The 19,484-nt window shown below is 47.1% G+C and overlaps 1 long non-coding RNA gene across 2 annotated transcripts in view; it reads left to right on the plus strand.

Moving 5' to 3' along the window:
• Positions 1-19,222, plus strand: part of LOC142883118 (uncharacterized) — a 60,678-nt gene extending 41,456 nt beyond the window's left edge. For both annotated transcript variants that reach the window (XR_012925991.1, XR_012925992.1), the window contains one exon: positions 19,083-19,222. This is a non-coding gene — a long non-coding RNA (uncharacterized LOC142883118). The remainder of the gene's footprint in view (positions 1-19,082) is intronic.
• Positions 19,223-19,484: the final 262 nt, after the last annotated feature.

Here is a 19,484-nt window from a genome sequence, read left to right on the forward strand (position 1 = left end):
GGTTGAGCCAAGACGGGTGACACGTCTTGCTGGTGGCTATCTGGGATTCTTAGTCAGTACTGGCAGCATAAAAAAAAAAATTGAAAGGCAAAGCAGCTCTTAAAATATCATTTGCTTGTTGAGAATATCTGAAGCGCAACATTTTAAAGGTCCCGTATAATCCCCCGTTTCCACATCTGTGGTTTTTATCTTGGCCCCCTGGTGAATCTTGCATCATACGGAACCTTCAAATCAAGAGATTGGAACATCAAATTAAGCAATTTGTGTAGTAATAGGCTCCATGAGGCAACATGTCACCCTGACACATCATGTACATCATTTATCTGTTTAAAAAAAAAAACTCTTATGCTTTTCGCCATTTTTAATTGTTACAAACAAAACCGGAGTGACGGAAAACGAAGCAACTTTGACAATGAATGGCAGCCAATCATTCACACGCAGTCGGGCAGATTGCATCTGACGCGGCCATTTATCCCCGGAATGTAAATCCTATCGGAAATGGAATGACACGGTCACGTCTGGTCGGAACGGGAAATAATACGGGATTGTGCGTGCGACCGCTGGGATCTTTCCCATGGTCTGCGCTACAAAGAGGATCAGTGTGATTCTCGCAAGTGGGAGAAATGCGGAATTCGGCCCCAAAATGCACGGAGCAGCACGTCCGACGTTGTGGGGACGAATGCGTTTGCGTTATCTTGCAAACCATCTGTTGGAGGAAGACGCTGCAGGTGAAGCTGCGCTTGTGATGAAGCGAAGTTCAACGAAAGAGAAGAACTGAAGTTCTTTCCTCTCCAAGCACGTTTCCTTTGTGCGCTTTGTCCAGACCAGTCAAAACACTTGTTGTTGGTGTCCTTGCCTGCGGTTTATTTATTTGATTAAAGTGTTGGAAACACTTTCAAGGTAATGACTTTATTATCATCCTTTGCGCTTTTATCTTGTTAACGCAAGCTTCACGGCACCGAACCTCCCAGCGCAGTTTGAAGTTCAGGTCTGAAAATCAGACTCATCCATCTTGACGAGTTCACGTCGGAAGCTTTTTCTGCCGCTCTCGGAATTCCATTACCAGCAAACGTTGCTGCGATGAAAGCCGAAGGCAGCTGCCGGAGACTCAAGCTGCAAAAGACGTCAAGGTCCAAAAGCGAGGACGCAAGATTTTGAAAGCAGTGGCTGCTGCCAGAGAAATGAGGAAAAGTTCCTGTGAGGTCACAGGGTGACGATTAGCAGGTACAATCAAACCTTCTCTTGGTATTATTTTTTCAAACAGTCGTTCTCGCCTGTTGTTGCTTTTTAAAGTCAGGTCAAAGTGATTTTCCTCCACCGTGTAAGAGTGATTTCGCTACAAAATTGCCTCTTTTTTATTTTTACGGCATTAACATAATACATTTGTAAAGTCGTGTTGTCCCTGACAATGCGCCTTCAGACTGTTTTCAATCTCGCGCTGTTTGTTGGCTTCAACCTCGGCCTTGGTGGCGGCAAAAGTCCCTCAGTGAAGGAAAAAGCAAAGCAAAGATCCATTTGTGCGCCGGGTGAGGCGGGGGTTATGGCACGGGGGGGTGGGGAGGGGCGGACTCCTAATCTGCTTGTTTTTTCTGCTTATGATGTCTCCTGTCACGGCGGGTCGGCCCCACGCTTGTCTGAGTCCACAAACACGGCACGCCACCCTCTTTCCCAGGCAAAGTCAGCAGTATGTCAACCTGGCCCCGCCTCCAGCCACCGCCACACACAAACACACACACACACACACACAAAAAGAAGATGATAAAAATCCTGTGTGAGTCGACACGCACAGGAAAAAAACAAAACAAAAAACATGCGTGCGCACAAACGGGAGCGTGTACGGCTGAAGCTGCCACCGCTGCAACTTTTCCAAACCTGCACGCCTCTCGGACCTGACGGAGGCACAACTCTTGTTTGTGATGCGGGAAGAAGTAGTAGTAGTAGAAGAAGAAGAAGGAGAGCGAGCGAAAACAAAGATTCAGTGGGCAGATGTGAGTGTGCAGTTTCCACAGAACAGCCTGATCAGCTTTCCCTGTGTGTTCTCACAGGCATCGAGGCTGGTGGTTGGCGGGGGAGGGTTGGGTGTTTGAGGGCATCTTATTATCGCCACCACAGCCCCCCCAACTGGCGGGCAAGAGAACAACAGGGTTGGAGCGGAATTATTTTTGCAAGTCCGAAACTATCGATGGCAGGATATAGCGGAGGAACGTTTGTCTTTTTGCCTCAGCAGAACGTTGACACATGAAAGTAGACCATCAAGAAAACACTAAGAGTACGAGGGGAGGAGTTTGTAATTTAGTTGAACAAAGTTTTCAATCACTTTGTAAAATTCAGAATACTAACGGCACTCGGAATGAGGGACCTCATCATTTATTCATTTATTAATTTCAGAGAATTTCCTCGAGGGATTTTCTTAACCCTCCTTTCATCTGGCAGCTTCAGCACAGGGCGTAATGATGGAATCTGTAAATTAAGATTCTAGCAATCATGTGTGTTTAACACAGTTGTTTCAGATTTAAAAATGTACTCTGTCAGGATCAAAACGGCTTGAAAGAATACAGAGGAAGAGTAGCCGAGCCTCACACTGGCAACATTGTTCTTTAAGGTGGTAGCGTGGAAGGAAATGTGAAAAATCACACTGACGCCTGCGATTTATTCACTCCGGTGAAGAGAAATTAGGGAAACGTTTTTTTCCTTTGCACCTGCACATGAACGCACAAACTCACCCTTTTTATATTTGTCTAAAATATATGAGAACTATTTATTTACTACATTAGTAACCGTGATAATAACAACAAGAAGAGCAACAACAACCAAAGCAACGATGCAAACAACTGCGATACTAACGACAACAATGTAATCGTGATGACGGCGGACAGAGAAAGAAAACAGCCGCAGCGTTTATAAAACCTCAGCGGCTGAACAGAAGCCACGTGTCGAGCTGCTGTCCGTCTCCCTGTTGAACTCGGCATCAGTGCAAACATATAAAACAAATGGAACAAGGCCCGCTGGGAAAGACTGCCCTGGTTAAATGACATCACCGATCAATAAGACACTCGCAGCCAGACTCCAACCGGCCGTCATGAGAAAACTCTGCGGCCTCGTCAGTCACTCCACAAATGCCAGTGCCACCCTCCCCCGAACCCTCCCCCTTCTGTCCATATTGATCCGCTTGTCAGACAAACTGAGACATCAGACTGGGGGAGAGGCCAAAGTTCCAGTCTGTCGACCCGCAGCTGACGCTCCCATTAGTGCAGAAGCACCGCAGAGGATCGTAATAAGCTGCAATAACGAGACACACTGACTTATTTCAGTTGAGGGATTAATAATATTAACAGCCTTGCACTGTTGCAGGAGGCCCCTGGCCAGTTGTTATTTCATTATTTACCGCCTGTGATTTGTCAACCCGAGCGCACTCGCGCCGACCGTCGGCCTCCGACGAGCGGAGGGAGGAAACGCATAAAGTTTCCTGTAAGTCAGGAAGTTATGAAAAACCATTAGAGCCGCGCCGCGCTGCTTTTTAATCTGCTCTCTATTTCCCGTTGATTATTCCAACGCGCGTGAGGCAAACAGCCTTCAATTAATGATAATTGCAGCCCCGGTGGCCTCCCTCTTATAAGAGCGGCGGCATTGATAACAGGCCGCGGCGTTCTCTCCATATGCTCCGCTCCCCCCCGCCGTTTAAAAGTGTAGCAGGTCGCCATGGGAATCCTCCACCGTGCCGCTGAATAATTCAACTCAGAAAAGTTTCGCAATGAAATATTGAAGACCAACACGCGGGCCGTGATTCACCGCCAGCAAACAACAGCGGAGGGACGAGGACGCTCCCGAGCCATCGCACTGCATGTAGCCCGTGCAGCGTGCGTGCGAGTTGAGTTAAAAAAAAATAAAAATAAAAACGCAAAAGAAAGTTTCAAGATATTTGACTTGCTGGTTGATATTTGCACATGTGAGCTGCAGCTACTGAAGATTTCTTTTTGCTGCGAAGAATTGGCACTGAGCTGAAGAGTCTGTGTGGTCCTCCAATAAGCATTCGACAGACGGCCTCCTTGTTCCGAGCCCCTTTTTGATGTCTGCGGCAGCGCCCCCCCAAGGCCGCAGCCTGGCTGACGGAATAATCGGCGATATTTAAACTGACTTGTTATACAAAGCGGGCGTGACGCATCGAGTGCCGAACAATGCGGTTCTGTCCCAGACGGCGCTCGGTCCCGTCACAGTTCTCCCCTTTCTCTTTCTTTTTTTTTTTAAAAGGAAAATAAAAATGCTACAGAGAAACGCGGTGCTCTGCGCTCTGAAGACTCCGGCCTTGGGAAAAAAAAACGGAGGACTCGGCCCGTTCCATTAAGACTCGTTTCTCTTTCTCTGCCTTCGACGCCGCCGCCTGAAGTGCGAGTCGTCGGATGAGAAGGAGGTCATTTGTGCCGCGCGGCGCAGCAGAACGCATGAGACCTCTAATGAAGATCCACCTCCGTGGAAATAACCGAGACGGGGCCTCGCGAGCAGCCGCCGCGCTGCAGGAAGCCGTCGAGGATCAAACGTTTACCGGCGGCGGCGGCGACGGCAGCTCCCCGTCTCCCTGGCAACTAAGAACTTCTTAACTGGCGGCTCTGTGATGGAAGCCCTGGAGGAAACGTGTCTCACTTAGCTCATGTCGGGTTTTTTTATTTTCTTTTTTCCCCCAATTGAGGTTTCCTGCTTCCTGGATTATTCATGAGGTTGTTCACAGGTAGATGGGTGGAGCTCCTGGGTTATGATGCCTGTAAGCCTGTCTTCACTGTGGCTCCTCTCGAGTAGAAAATCACAAATCGTCAAATTTCATTTCATATTTCACTGTTAAGGTTGTCAGTTCCCTTCCTGAGTTGCTGTGCATTATTTTGTAAAAATGACGTAACTTCTAATGTGGAGGTCACTTTGGCCGCATTGTGCATGTTCCTAAACAACATGCTAAAACAGGCTCTTTGTGATGTCACACAGGGCGACGTTCCTTCTGCCCGGGTTTAGATCCAGAAGCTCCTTCCAAACGTCCGGAAGTTAAAGTGTGACTTTCAGCGGGATGCTAAACATGAGGGTTTTAGCAGATGGCTGTAAACAGAGGGCTAAATATGCCAGGGTGTCTGTGTCTTTTTAACGATAATTAATTGTGAGGCAGCTCCACTCGAGTCCAGGAGGAAGACTAACAATCTGAAAATGGCACCATATGGGACCTAAATATTCACAGCTACGGATAATCAGCTGTTTCCCATTTTCTTCAGCAGCTTCTGTCTTTTCCAATCTGATTAGGTAGTGAGTTTAAGTTATATGGCAATTCTAATGTCTGTTAAGAATAACTTATTATTTTTAAGACACTACTCTGGAGAAAAAACAACTTTAAGAGAGACGCGCTTCTTACATTTTATTAATTAAAGCACTGGATCAAGTCGGAACTGCCGCTATTTCGCATATTTTTCCCCTTTAAATAACACAAGTGGGTGATGCTGGTTCAGGGTGTCCTCCACCCCTTCGCTGTGATGTGCCCTTTTTCATCACACCGTGAGATCACACGGCGCGAGTTGTACGGGTTGTAATTGTTTTGACACACACACACACAACAAAATCCCCTGCCTCATTTCAGACATTGGCTGGGTTCTCTTGAGGACGTTCTGAAGAGGTCCATTCAGGGTGGAGGGCCGTTCTGCCTGCCGTTAAGACAAAAATAACAGGACACTCATCTGAAGATGACACAATCTCAGGGAATTGAAGGACTATTCGGTAATATGTAACTTCGTACCGAGTTCACTGGAGGAGTGCTTGAATTGGGTCCCGATCAAAGCTGCACGGTGTTTTCGCTGCGACTCGAGTGTCATCCAAAGTCGGATTTACAACTTGAAAAGAGTTGTCGTAACTCACAGGCCGGCGGCACATTTTCCAGGGAGAGGACGTTTTCCCCGCAATTCCTCTGTGGCATCTTTTTATGTTTGGGGTTTGTTCAAACGGCAACCCCCCCCCACCCCCCCCAGCTCGTTAGTGAGTTGGGGAAGTAAGCTGAAACACATTGTCTCGTGTTTGAGGGAGATGTTTTGGTGTAAAAGGAAAAGTCTTAGACAAAGCGTGTCTTAGAACGTGGCTTCGTGGACGGCTGCGTTTAAAGTGGAACTTTAGAATGACTAAAAAAGGCCTTTATGCTGAAGAGAGGATGCTATACCAGAAGCTATTGTTGATTGGCTGCACACTGGCAGGAAGTTCTTCTCACAGCCTTGCGACGAACGCTTTAAGAAAATTCTTTTTCTGGGAGGTCATTCACGACCCAATTGCCGTGCGAGGTTCATTTTGCTGACGCCGAGTGGCCCGTGTGACATTTCTTCATTTTCCTTCATTTGAAAAATTGCAACAATTCTTGCCAATGACGGTGACAGGAGAACTTTGCACAGGCCAAGGACAGGAACGCTTGGAATAAAGGGGACGTGGAGGCGGGAGCGGCGGTTAGCAGTTGGACAACCACTTGACCTTTTCTTCTCATTTCATCCACCACATGCTGCTGCACCTCATTTTAGCGGCGCACGCACACACACACACACACACCCACACATCCACACACACCCACACACACACACACAGATCGAGGCCCTTGGGGTGTGTTTAGCCCAGAGGTTGCCATCTGTACCTGCCTGCTTGGTATGCAGCAGCTCTGCCCGCCAATCCCACCGAAGCCTGTTTGCCCTGAGCTGTTTGCTGCTCTACACTTAGCACTTAGCATGTTTACGTCTGCGCGTATTTGCATCAATGGCTAATTTCCAACACTCCAGCCACGTGTCTGTGTATGTGCACGCGCGCATTCATGACGGCATGATGGTTTTTGTCTTTCGCTGATTCCGTGTGCGTCACAGCAGTTGACGGGCGCCTTGCAGAGGTTTGTGCGGCTAATCCGTCGGTGCAGGGCGACCAGCTGTTGGTGTTCTGCAGCAGGCTCGTCTTAAAGGCTTCATATGTCTCCCGGCTAAGTGTGGAAATTTGCCCACATCCGTTTTTTCACTCCTGGGCGCTGCACGAAGGGCGTGCACGCTCCGGTGAAGGAACCAACCGCAGCCACACACACACACACACACACACACACACACGCGCGTGCGCGCTTCAGTTTCAACGCGCTGCCCTTGCCTTAATCTTTGTTTATTCATATCTCTGCGTGTTTTAGTGACACGCAGCGAGAGCAGCGCCGCCAGGCTGCACTGAAGCGGGAGAATAGATCGGCAGAGTTTTTTTAATTAGCGCAGTATGTGGAGCATTGAGCGGCGGAGGCCTGATGGAAAAAAAATAGTTCATATTTGCCTCAGTTTCTCGCGCTGCCCGTCAATGATATTTAAAAACTTAATTAACAGATGATCAATAGTGTTTACACTGCAAAGTGACTGGGGCAGATTCTAATTAGAATATCCATACATTATTAATGACATTAGCGAGCTCTTAAATTAAAAGGAGACAACTGCCGCGTTCGATTAAGCCGGCGATCACAGCGGGAACGAGAGCGGCGGGAAGAATGTGAGGGTGGAAAGGAGGAGCGAAGAGGCGAGCGGATCACAGCTTAGCGGGCAGATGGATGGAGAGTGGTCAGAGCTGTCGCTCCAGGTGGCTCCCAGTTATTTCATGGTTAAGTGGAAAGCATAGTGTATAGAAAAAAAAAATTTAAATAGCGGCTTTGCTTTAAGTACATTTCAGGGTGATAACGACATGACTGGTTTAATCGTCTCCAGTGGGGAAAATGTTCCCGGCCTGCATCTCGACTGATGCCGATGATGAGAATTTAAAAAAAAAAAATAAACTGCTTGAGTAAAAGTAGCAAACGTCAGGCCATGCAAGGTATTCGGGGAATATGAATCTGCTGCAGTGCTGGTAGGAAGAATTAAGACAACGGCCGACCTTGAGAGCAGGATACGGTTTGACGGAAAATAGATAGCGGCACGGTAAAATATGGGACGCTTCAAAAGATGAAAAATTGATAAAAGTGCGAGTACGCTACGAGAAGAAGCATTGCAAGAGAGGCGAAGCAGTCGGCAAAGTTTTGCATGGCAAAACAATTTTGCAGTCTGGTTTTGTTTTTTAATCTTTTCATGAATTTCGCATGAATGAATGTTTTTTGAATGAGCCCAAGCCTCGGGTCCCAGGTTGCATTGAGCTGCAATTATCTTTGGCCTTCTCCATCGGAGATAATTTCAACCCGGGAGTGGAGTCGCTCTCGGTGCCGTCGGGACGCCAGCCCGTGAGTCACATGTGAACATCATCTGAGGTTCATCTGAGTTCAGCCGCTGCCGCCTTGCGCCGGCGGGGGAAAACTTCAGAGAATGAAATGTAAGAAAGTCCAAGTTGGCTAATTACAGAAAGGAGCTTAAACACTCACAATTAGCCTTTCCTATTGTGGTGTTGGGTTATCACAATGTCATGCCAATGTAATTTAAGAGGGAGGAAGTGATTTGAAAGAAAAGCGGAGTCGGACTGGAAAAGTAGCACTTAGGATCTCAGCTGGGAATCCACTCCAATCGTTTTAATGCTCTGACCCCGCCAATGTTTTTTCTTTCCAGCAGCCATTAGAGCGCCGATGACGTAATGCACACGGCTGGCACAGGGGGAGCCGGCGGGCCGGTTTCGGCGCAGGCCAAATGTCTTTTGTTTCAACTCTGGTGTGAACGCGGAACCCTGTGCATTTTGAGAGGGTAGCGGAGGAAGTTGAAGAGTTGACCAATCGTCAAGTAGAACCTTTTTTTCTTCTTTTTTTCTGAAAAACCCAAACTGTTTTTTACGAGCCTCGAGTGGGAAACGCCGTCATTTTCGGAATGTGTCCAAAACTGTAAAGACGCTTTTCACTTCCTAAAGGCGCTAAAATAGCAAGCAGTTGGTAGGGAAAGGTATCAGAGTGCCAGGATAATTTTTACACCCTGACAAAAAGGAATTGCTTAAATCTTTTTTTTTTTTTTTTACAAAGCTAAGAAAACCAAACAGCAAAAGGTTCAGTGGACTAAAAAGAAAAGTCCACATTTTTTTGGCCGACCAGCGGCTGCGGGAGATTTAACGGTGGTTGTGGTGGTGACCGTCCATCCTGCTGAGCCAGAGCACTTTTTTTTATTACATTACGCTCTTTTACACATTATAATTTGTAGTTCCAATGGTTAAAATATGTGCATGACTCATAACTCAGGTCAAGAGAAGGGATTTAAATATTTTAACTCATTCCCCCCCTCCCCCTCACACACACACACACACACACACACACACACACACACACAATTTAACTTTAACTCTGTGCGATAACCAGACAAAGCAAAAAAAAAAAAAAAAAAAGGGAAAAAACATCCTTTACGTCCTTTGAAACTTCCCAGACACTTTTCGTCACGGCGTCCTCACATTACGGCGGATATCTTTTTAAGATGGTACCGCTGATCATTAACCCAACTATAACACTGTGACATTCCTGCCAATAGCCTCGCCGACAATTTTTTAATTGCTGCGCGGCAGATTCTTTTTTTTTTTTTTTTTTTTTTATGGAGTCCCATTGAAGCGCGACGCCGGAGCCCCGGGGCCTCCAGACGCCGAGGACGATGAATCGCTGACATTGTGCTGCGGGAGAAGCGGGCGGCACCGAGGATCCTGGGTGTCATTCGTCAGAGGGCGATGGACGCGCGCTCGGCAGGCCAGAAAAGAAGGGGGAAGGCCAGCAGGGGCTGTATTTATTCCTGCCGCGATGAAAGACAGCAGACACAATAATATCAAGACGTCCGGGTGGCCGTCTTTCACCGTCTCTTTACCCCCGGCACGCACGTATGCATGTGTGTGTGTGTGTGTGTGTGTGTGTGTGTGTGTGTGTGTGTGTGTGTGTGTGTGTGTGTGTGCGTGTGTTTGAAAAGGATCATTTGCTGGCTTTGTCCCTCGTCGTCAAACCTGCTTCCGGGTTTTTTGTCTTCAGCGTTCATCCCTGAAGCACCTGCCGTCTCACTCTCTCTCTCTCTCTCTCTCTCTCTCTCTCTCTCTCTCTCTCTCTCTCTCTCTCACTCTCTGCTCCTTTTCTGTCTTTTCCGCAACCTGAAAGCACAACCATGCACACGCCCTGACGCAAGCGTGCGTAACCTTCGCCCCACACTCGTACGTACGTATCAGGCCCTAACCCTCTGTAATTAACTGTTGGGATTGCTCCATAAAAGTAATCCAACTACTGATTACTCCTTTAAAAAGTAATCTAATTACCGCTTTAACTACTTTGTTTCATACGTAATCAATTACTAATTACTTTAGTTCAAAAAAGATAAAGTAACAGCTGAGAACTTCTTGTTTCCTGCACACAACGTACAACGAGCCGCGATATTCTTTCATCATGCACGGATGCAACGTCAATCTGCGACATCGTTGTTTTCTGTCGTTTTTCTACATTTCAGACATTTTGTGGATAATAAGACATTTTTAGCTTGAGAAATATTTGAGAAAAAGTCATGGAATCGTGACTTGATGAAGTAATCATGATATAGTTACCAGTTTTCCCAGAGTAATCCCGTCGCATTACTCTGTTCCTAAAAAAGTAGTTTAATTACAGTTGTGGATTACTCGTCAACACTGGTAATTACGGCCTGTAATTAATTTTTCTTTTTGCCTTGTAACATAATGACGACGTGTTTCTTGCATCTATAATGCAAGTGTCTGTCTTGCTTGTTTTGTGCGTGATGAAAGCGTGCGTGTGTGCGTGCGTGCGTGCGTGCGTGAGGAGTCGCGTTTCCTCGACAACACTGATGGGCTCTCAGGCGGTTTGTAGCAGTCCATTAGAGATCAATGGGATCCCTTGCTCCTAATTCCTGCTATCCGGCCCACGTCTGATCCTTATCTGCTGTTTGGAGACTGCAAGTCAAAGCCATTTCATCCCGTCACACACACACACACACACACACACGCACACACACACACACACAAGCATATTCAATGGCATGCCTGCCAGCCGATGCAAACTGTGCAAAGTAATTCTCACCCGCTGGACTCTCCTAGACAGAAGGTGTGCGTGTGAATGAGGGTGAGACCAGCCTGTATTGAAGTCTGAAGCGGAGCAGAATGAGTTGATACGAGTTCCAGGCATCAGTCTGTAGCGCAGTCGGACCGAACCCACTATTTGGGCAACTGATTGCAGAGGAAAAGGCGCCGATGCATTTGCCTCTTTTTGCTCTCGCTCATGGAAATTGTTCGGAGACAAGAATGATGCGGAGGCCAAAGTCGGATCACCTTGCCTGCGGGCTGCCTGTGCGCTTGACGTACAGTCGACTTCGATAAAAAGCGCCTTAGGGGCCAGTCACGACTTCTGGGTCCATGATAGCGAGAGCTGTGAATGCAGTGCTTATTTGTTCTGATTGTGGCCCAGTTCCAGTCCAGACAGTGCCCATCTTGCATTTTCTTTCCCCTCAACTTCACAATTGGAGCCAGTCGGATCGCGGAGATTTCGAGTCTGACATTTTACATCAGGGAATCCATCTTCAAAATGTCCCATATCCATCTTTCCCCGCCGGACGCAGTTGGACCTGGTTCAGCAGGCCTCCAACTGTGGTGCGGGTTTTTGCTTGCTGCTCTGCCAGGAAGTGTTGAACCGGTTGGAAAGTGGAAGATTTGTTCTTGCTCTGCCTCGAGTCTGAAGATCCTTTTGCCAAACTAAACTCGTGACGAAATCCACTGTGGCACAATAATCTGCTTGTGTTCTATTGACACTTCCCTACACGGTTGGTGTGCAAAATTAAAAAATAAAAATAAAAAAAAATTCCAAGACTTTGCAAAACCTTGCATCTGCTGTGTCTGGCTCGGTAAGTCCTGACAACATCACACCCGTCACTCATCCACCAACACATGACATGCAACATATGTATCACTGGATTCATCATCCTTGTCCTAAATCTTCACCCATTATCATCTGTCCTGTTGCATGTGGACCACTTAGACAAGAATCATTTGTATCTGGAGCTGGACAAAAGCTCAACTGAGCCCATACAGCGCATTCTCTCTCACTACTGACCCCAGTCCGTAATGCTTCCAAGGGCCGCAGACTAAGTGCCGCTGAGGCTTCGCTTATACTCTTCCTCCGAGGCACTTCCTCTCTACTTGTGTAATCCAGTCCTCGCGCCGCTCGGCCTTTCCCTTCCCAGTTCAGGGCACCTGAGACGCACACCTCAGATCCAGGAATCCGCCGATTGGAAGCCTTGACTTTGCAGAGTGGAATGTAACGCTGCATGCTTACCAGATTCAATTTATGCAGCGCTATGTCTTGCATCTCATGGCAACACGTTAGCGATATATCGAGCTAGCTAATGATGCTTACGTCATTGACTTCTTCTGTTTTTTTTAATGGCAACACATCAGTAATGCTTTTTGACATGATTTTGCAACGTTAGCATGACGGCTTAAGTTAGCATTTGCTAGGTAGCTTGCTAGCTAACATGATGCTTGCTACAGTAGAAGCTTTGTGTGGTTTCTCTTTATTTTACAGGCTTTTAGGTGTTGTTTAATTTCAGTACAAAATGTGTGGGCCACTGTTGGCCGCCATCGCCTCCGCTAAGTGCAGAATAGCAACGGACGACCTGGGAATGTCAGTGATCTCGGCCAGATCATTCTAGCTTTCGATTTAAAGTGAAGACTGCTTTATTGTTTGACAGCCGAACTGAACAGCGTTTAAGCCAATGCGTTAACGTTTTACATTAAAATACAGCACATATAAAAACAAAATACAGCGCAATGTATATTATGATGAAAATCAACCGGGGTGTTTTCCAACCACTGACTTCCTGTTTGTCCGTGATTCTACCTGCTGTGATGGACACGGTTGAAGCGTGAAAAACAGAACGGCTGCGTATTTTTCCAGAGCGCCGCGGCTTCACGCTTCTGAAAGGCGCCCACGCCGCGCCTGGTTGGAACGCGCACGCTGACTTTTAATGGCCGCAGATGCTTTCGGTGTGGTTTTGGGCTTTAACCCGACGTTTCCTTATCAGCGGCCCCTCGCGGCAATAGAGTGTGCAGCGCCTCGCAATCATTCACAGAACACTCAATCAAACAAGTGCTGCATTTTGTGTCGCCTGGCTCGACTTCACACACACACACGCGCGCATTTGTGGCCGAGCGCCGGTTTTGCTCTGTGTGTTACTGCGCGTGTGCTTGCACGGCTTTCCTTATCGGCGCGTTGTCATCAGCATTGTGTTGCTGCCGTCGGTGCTCAGGTGCTGCGAGTGTAATCTGAAGAGGCGGGTTACTGTTAGGGTAAAGCGATACAGCGGTAAACGGGAAGCTGAGGGATAACGGAGCGCTCTAGATTTCACGGTTGATGTCCAGCTGCCGTTATCGCGTCGCGAGTGTAATGAAACCTCAGCGGGTCGGTGGACATCGTTCGCCCCGTCCTCGTCCCTGGTCTCATTCCGTCCCTGCATCCTTTTCCTCTTATCTCTCTCGTCATCCTCCTCCTAACCTTTGCCCACCATCCGCTACTTATTTTTCATTTCCTCCGTCTTAACCACGCCATCGCGCTCCACCGACGGTTTTTCTTGCGTGCCCTTTCATTCCTTGCATTTTTTTTTTCCTTCTGCGCTATTTCGATTTTTGAATACAACAAAAAAATGCCTCCTTTATTATTCAAGTTCCGGTGAATCCCAGGCCTCTTTTCCTTTTTCAGCAGCCCGACAAAACATGTTTTTAATCGACAAATCACCAACCGCTGGGAACATATAAAACATTCTTTTCTTATTAACATAACAATCAAAACTCTGTTATTTGAAGCCAAAAGTGGCTTCTGATGGTGAATTTTTTTTTTTATATATTAATTGCCCTGATATTTTGTAGGAGAAAATCCAGATTTAAGCCTCTCAAACAATCGGCCACTTTAATGAAGAAATGAATTTTCACAATAAGGCTCGGCGTTTTTGTTGCCTCCCGCTCTCGCCGTGCTTTTGAAGGCCTCGAGAGGCCTTTTAAGATTAATTACTTTTCTTTTCTGCTTGAGCAAATTAAAGACGGCTCCGAGGAGACCCTCATCACGCAATCAACTAATCAGCTTCAACGACGCCCGCATGGAGCGCGCGCACACGCTCCTCTCCAGCCAGCCTTATCATTAGAGGGCACTCTCCTCTCGCTCGGCTCTCTGTAGATCAGTCCATCAGGCGAGGAAGGAGGGAAAAAAAAGAAAGAAAAGAAACACTGTTCAGCCTCCCATTCCGAAGTGGATTTATTGATATGATTTCCCTTTGATGGAGGGCCAGAGCAGCCTTGTAACAAAAAAGACCCCATTCTAGCTGCACATGTTTGCAGGCCTTGTTTTGGGGGTGATAAAAGTCTCCCCGCCGTCTTGTGTTTGAGCTGCTGTCGTTCACCCCCGGGGGCAGCGGAGGGAGGTGGGCAGGCGGGAGGGACGGAGGGATGGAGGGATGGAGGGATGGAGGGAGGGAGGGGAGGGACCTGGGAACTCCCTCCATCCTCTGGTTGCCCTCGCCAGGGCAGAGACAGCGGCAGGCTTTCACAGCCGGCGGAAGCGCAGAGACGCGGGAGGCTGATAAGAGTGAAATGAGCCATTGAGTCGGAGCTTGAAAGGGAACTTTTTCATTGCGATATAAGTGTGGGAACGAGTGACGCCATGGGAAAAAGGGGAATGTGATGGGAAAAATGTCTCTTACGCTGAGAAACAAGGACGTCAATGACGGAGATTTTTCTTTTTATCTTTTAAGTTGCCGCATTGAAGTCGCCTCGGAGCAAGAAGGTCGCAGGTTCGATTCCCATCCTCCGTGTACGGAGTTGCACATTCCTCCGACGTCTCGCAAACCAGGAACCCCGAGTTGGTCTGCAAGTGTTTGTAAAAGTTGCTGAGAGATTGCAATTAGATGAAAATGATGAAAGTCTTCATAAAAGTTTATCCAATCCTCGTATGATTCTGCAGTGAATCCAGCAGGGTCACGGTTTGCATGAGTCCTTTGCAGACGACTTCCCATGATGCACCTGCAAAACGCATGGAGCAGAATTAGCTGAGCTGAGCTTTCGTTCTATGAGTTTGCAGCTTGTAGTTTTGGTTTGCCGGCGAAAGCGTTGCATCCTGACAGCCTTGTTGCCGAAAAGCACAGTGTGAACGAAGGCCTTGTTTGTTATGACTGGAACACCGAGGCAAGGTCAAAGACTCCCCTTAAATGACTCTGATTGAATTTTTTTTTATGACACCACAGCAAGTGACACCGCCAGAGTGAACAGCTCCTCTCTAATTAATCTGTTCCAAGCTCCGAGTGAAAACTTGTTAAGTGCAGTGGCAGAATTAGACTGATCCTGCCCCCCCACCACCAGCACCACCAGCACCGTCCCACTCTGAGGCCTGTTTAGGCTCTGAAATGATGAAACGAACAACCAATTCCTCCCTCGCCTTTTGCCCCCTAATCTCATCTCATCTCTAATCTCTAATCTCTAATCTGCTCCATTTTTTTTTTTTTTGTGAGCGCTCATGCGTCTTGCGTGATTGTGTGTCAGAGTGACGTGGCGATAGCGATCTCTCTCTCTCTCTGTCTCTCCCTCTCTCCCTTGCCCGCGACTCGCCATCATGGGTCACATCATGAGCGCTTCCCTTTCTCTCCCTTTGCCGCTGCACTGTCTGTTCCACAGAAGTAGTTTTCACATCACTATTCTCCAGATTGGCCAATTTTCTCTCTGACAAGAGCGCCGAGTGTGTGCGCCCCTCTGTGAGGTGTCTCCGAATGCCGTATTGGCACACAACTCCAGAGTCGGGAGGGGGGAGCGGAGTGGACCGGTGGTGGGGGGGGTCGACTTTTTCCTGTGAAGTGAAGAACACGACAATCACAGCTGGCTGAAATAAATGGGTTTCTGCACAGACTTTTCCTCTTTTTTTTTTTTTCTCTCCGCTGATTATCTGAGGAAAATAAAGACGCTCCTGGCAGGTTTTGTGTGTTGTTGCGTCTCTGTTGCTGTTGCACCGCCTCCATTCACTCGAAACGCACTAACAGTGTCTCCAGCCCATGGATACAGCCGCCTCCTCCGACCTTGGTGCAGATGTGTGAGTTCCAGTCGCCTGCACACACACACACACGCACACACACACACGCACGCACGCACACACACACTAACTCCAATGCTGCTAAACACATGAAACCTTCAGGGATCATTTTCTAAATCTTTTTTGCTGGATTACTTGATATGAGTGTCCAGTGCAGCCGAGGCAAAATGTGAAACGGGAACTGTCTATCACTTTCAAATGGACCAATGAGTTTGCAGTTGCTGTCTTAAGGCTTCCTATTGGTGCGGGGGTCTCTTGTCAATTGATGCGTCAAAACAAATGGTAAATGGGAAACGGACTGCATTTGTATAGCGCTTTCCAGCACCTTCACGGTACTCCGAAGCGCTTTACAATGGCCTCTCATTCACCCACACACTCACACACAAATGGGCGGCTGCTGCCATGCAAGGCGCTGCCAGCCCCATTGGGAGAAACTTAGGGTTAAGTGTCTTGCCCCAGAACACAACGACAGAGTGGGATGGAGCGGGATTTGAACCGCCAACCTTTCAGTCATTGGACAACCCGTTCTATCTCCTGAGCCTTTCTTGGTGGAAACAAAGGCTTCCACCAAGAAAAGCAACATTGATTGGGTTTTTTTGGCCTTCATCCATATGTGCTAATGTCCTTAGCAGCGGTCGGTATTTATATCGTATATGCTAGATTCTTCTTCTTCTTCTTCTTCTTCTTCTTCTTCTTCTTCTTCTTCTTCTTTGTCTGTGTGCTGTTTTCAACAATGAGTTGTTTTTTTTAGATTAAATTTGATATTGCGTTTAGGCTTTTGTTTGATTTCTTTATCATTGACTTATTATTCATTTTTCTATAAATGTATGTCTTTGTGAAAATGTGTCTACTTTCCTTTTAGTTTTGTAAGTAAAAACCCCCCCGAAAAATCTTCCCGCTTTACCGCTTGCCCCCTCTTATCAATCCCAGCAAAACAAACACTTCCTGTTGTTAGTCTGCGTTGAGATTTGAGTTGAGGATGATTTCAGGGATGAAATCTGAGAGCTCCAGCTGCCTTGTGCAAGGTTAAAACGCATGAGTCTGCATGTAAACAAACACCGCAACCTGCACTCCCACACTCTGACGCACACACACACACACACACACACACACACACACACGGCTGTACAGCCTTCCTGTCAACGCAAGCCAGCTAAATAAGTGTCAATCGATAGCCTGGGCCTCTGGTGGCACAAATTATCATGGTACTCATGGGCTGACGGAGCCGCCGCAGTCGGCTGTCGGCTCAGCAGGTGCGCTGCTGCCAGCTGCAGGAACAAATAGTGCGTCGTCGTGATTCCCCGTCGCCGTCCAGCCGTTCGATGCATCGACCGATCTGTAATGGGACCGGATGCGTGTCAGGCGAAGGAGCTGCTGTCACGCTGCTGGTGTCGATGGGAATTATTCATGCGCCGTCGTGTTTCCGTTGCGTTAGCTTATGTCCGTTAAGCAATGTTAAGCTGCCGTAAGAAGGCCTTTATTTTACGGCTAGCCGCCGCCGCCCTTCCGTCAGACGGCGCCGGTCGGCCCTATTTGTTTATTTTAACGAATATCCATTTCAGCTGGCAAACAGAGCGTGTGTGTGTGTGTGTGTGTGTGTGTGTGTGTGTGCGTACGTACAGTAGCTATTTATAACCTCACGCGAGCGAAAGCCAGCCGGACACAAATGGTATGTACGCACTCACGGGAGGCTGTACATCACGCTATTGGATTTATGCTACTCAGCCGAATGTAAGAGCGCGCACGCTGGTATTGAGCGCTTGTAAAAAAAAAAAAAAAAAAAAGGGTACAGTTTCCGTTGCTGCTTGTTTCGCCCTTATTGATGACGTCATAAGTTGCAGGACATTTATCACCTGTTCGCCGCGGAGCCCAACGGTCAGTCAGACGGATCTCAGATGGAGCCGGCTTCATATTTTATTCACTCGCCATCATTTTCTTTCTGCGCTCCTGTCGATGACTCATCTTTCTCTCTATTTCCTCAGAGAGTTCTGTTCCGTTTGGTTTGTGTGTGTGCGTGTGTGTGTGTGTGTGTGTGTGTGTGTGTGCCTCCGTGTTCCTGCGGGGACCTTGTCTCGCGTCTCTTTTTCATTTCCGACTCCTCCACTGTGGAAACAATCAGAGGGACTCTGCTCGGCTCTGTTTTCGGCCCACGAACCTAGAATTCAATGCCGCTGACACGTTATTAGATGAAATTGCCTCGTTTGTGACTAATCTAGTAATATTGTTGCCCAACCACCTTCAGTGGCTTCAAAATAAACTGCAAATTGCTCAGATTTGGAATCGAAGGACACCCTGACGCTGATCTCGAGCATTTAGATTCCTTCTTTGGGGTTGTGTGGGTTACTTGACAATGTGAAATTGGGCGATTTTGTTTGTTAATCAAGAATATATCCCTCAACACACACACACGCACACACTCATACAAACACTTCAGCTTTTGTGTCTCTCTCTACTATTATCTATTATTTGTTTTGTCGACAGCACTTAAACAGGTTGAAGCCTTTCCGCTCGTTGATGGTTAATTAAAATTTCTCTGAGCCAGGGCCACAACCGTCCTTGTTTCTTTGTTTGCTTCAATTTTCCAAAATTATAGGAAAATGTGCGCTTAAAAACTTGACTGTTGTGATGCCGCTGATGACTCTCCCCTGGTGATAACAGCTGTTCGTCTCTTTCGACTCAGGTCGCTTCCCGGATCACGTTAGTCTGACGCTGTGATGAAAAAGCAGAGTTTCCCTTGGTGTTTTCTTTTCAATGGGAGTCGCTGTTGCACAGCTGTGATTAATGTCAGTTGGCAACAAAGTCCAGAAAAAAAAAACAACGTTTTCTTCAGATCTGCACATCTTTATGAAAGACTCGAGTCTTGACCATCAAGACTCATCAAGGTGTATTTATTATTTGTTTCATTAATTATCTGATGCACACCGGGACTTCCAAAACAAATTCCTATGTGTTCTTTTGCACAAATGGCAATAAAAGTAATCTGAATCTGAATCTGAATCAACTATTGTTTGGAAAATTCAAATTCAAGATTTCATTTCATTTCATTCACTTTTTTTTTTCCTCCTCCAAGGCCTCAGCTCCATCCTGGCCACGTCTGAAGAAACTCCATTTGGATGATTTTGCATAATTCCAAAGAAGCTAAAAGAATTTGAGTCATAAATGGAAGAGAAACTGCATGACCTCCTGGCTGTTAATCTCACCATTATAGTGAATGGTAAGTCATCCATCCGGGCTCCTTTGTCCACGTTAATGTTTTTCTCTATCTATTAGGTGACTGCCTTCACTCTGCTTCTCAAATGTGGACTTGCTTTCAAAATGAAAAATGAACCATTCAAGATTCTGTCTGCATGTCCCCTCCTCACTTTCAGCCCACTTCCGCGATATTTCTTTTTCGGGCCGACTGCTGTGCCAGTTAGAATATTTTGCAAGAACTCCAAGTTGCCAAAAAAAAAGAAGAAATAAATGGGGAAAA

Source organism: Nelusetta ayraudi, unplaced genomic scaffold, assembly GCF_046127955.1.
Source record: "Nelusetta ayraudi isolate G7.1 ecotype Tasmania unplaced genomic scaffold, CSIRO-AGI_Nayr_v1 ptg000007l, whole genome shotgun sequence".
NCBI lineage: Eukaryota > Metazoa > Chordata > Actinopteri > Tetraodontiformes > Monacanthidae > Nelusetta > Nelusetta ayraudi.